Here is a 1,924-nt window from a genome sequence, read left to right on the forward strand (position 1 = left end):
AGGAGCGATGGACGGGGCAGGCGTGGGATCGATGGGAGGGGCAGGCGTGGGGTCGATGGACGGGGCAGGCGTGGGGTCGATGGGAGGGGCAGGCGTGGGATCGATGGACGGGGCAGGCGTGGGATCGATGGGAGGGGCAGGTGTGGGATCGATGGACGGGGCAGGCGTAGGAGATTCAATGTCTTGCAGGCCTCTGATGAGTACGCTGGATTGTGAGTTGGTTGATCCTTTAGCAACGATAAAAATGCTGCTTCAAATGAACAGGCGAAGAATGGAGATCATTGTCCTTGAAGTGCGCCTAAAAGCTTACAATGAGATAGATCGTGATGTGTCAGCGGATGGAGGTCGGATTCGTGGCGTGTATATGATTATAGTAGTACAGATGCTTTGAAGACATAATGGGCCAGAGCACGAGCTCCTCGCAATCACGTATGCAAGACACAGAGACGTGTGTGAGTTTGTGTTGCGATATCAAAATGGGGCTTGGACGCGACTTTTTACGTAAGCTCTGAGAAAGGCCAGCCTCATTCTACATTTGACAAAAGAAATGTCGGGCATCGCTACACGCCATGCACGCAAAATGCTTCTTTGATTGCAAAAATACACTTCGCTTCTGAGAACAAATCACCGCGCAATTTAGAAACGGGTACGGTGCTACCGAGGAGCCGAACAGACAGGGGGAGAAACGATGCGATTTTTGACAAAAATACCAAGCCCTAGCCCTGATAGCAATTCATGTGATCACTTTTGTCCTCGGATTGATAAACGCATGCAAGACAAGCATTGCATGACGCAAAGACAATGCTACACGCATCGTAGCGATACAAGCCACACTTCATGTGTAAAGGCCGATGCGATGCACCTCGGAGTTCGGATGCTCGGCGTCTCAGTTGAGATAAAAGGAGGTGAACATGACGTTAGGCTCAAGGTGTGTTTTAGAAATTCAAGGGGAGATAGGTCATACGGAATTATATACTACTGCAAGGTACGACTGATCCTTTCCATGTTGACCTTCATCTGCGTTCGTCCTCCTTCTAAATTCGTAGTTTTTCTCCCTTCCTACGGAAATTCAAATGGCGACACAGTCAACACCGTAACGGTTACGCTGGAAAGCCCGCGACATTTATCAAGTCGAGAAAAGAACGAGGTATTCCGCTTTATACCAATTTGATATGGTACGACGTTCATGCATCTCATCTAGGCTTTTGAAGTGTGTTGATAGAGTTGATGATATTGTGTCACACATTTGTTTGATTGACGGATTTCAGAAGAGTAAGTCATGTTCATTGTTTGATGATCGTCACCGTTGAATGGGGTGTCAAGGTCAACCACAACTACGCACAGTACAACATGCGAGCTTAAGTACATAAAATATGGAAGTACCTGACTAGAAATCCTACTAATGAGATTTTTCAGTGTAGTGTATGAAAACCTTTGGCACAAGGAGGAGAATCGACAACCCGTCCTTTTTGTGCTTTTCGCTCTTGGCGTAAACCTTGACGATGATTTGAGGGCAAGTTGCGCTCTTGCTGAAACGTTTGAAAGTGACTACCTTTTTAGATCCTTTTTTGCATTACCGACAGCGGTGTTGAAGCAAAGCATAAGGCATATTTCTGATTTCTCAAGAACGAAATGTCCTCTTTTATATCACGTAAAATTATTGTCCTATTAAGCCACAACATTAAGAGTTTCCGCCTGTCGATGCCATTGATCTTCGCGCGTGCTCCGATTTGCGAAATACGGATAAGGATAAACGCTGCGCATCCTCAGGCCCAAACATCTCAGAGCCAAGCACAAGCGAACAACACAAGGCAAATAATCAGTAACGAGTCACACAATGGCAACGAAGACAACAAATCTTTACTCATATTGAGGGAACCATTGCGTATCGCTGAAAGATACCATTCTTTTGTTCCTGCGTGCT

Source organism: Nannochloropsis gaditana, assembly GCF_000240725.1.
Source record: "Nannochloropsis gaditana CCMP526 unplaced genomic scaffold scaffold944, whole genome shotgun sequence".
Lineage (NCBI taxonomy): Eukaryota > Eustigmatophyceae > Eustigmatales > Monodopsidaceae > Microchloropsis > Microchloropsis gaditana.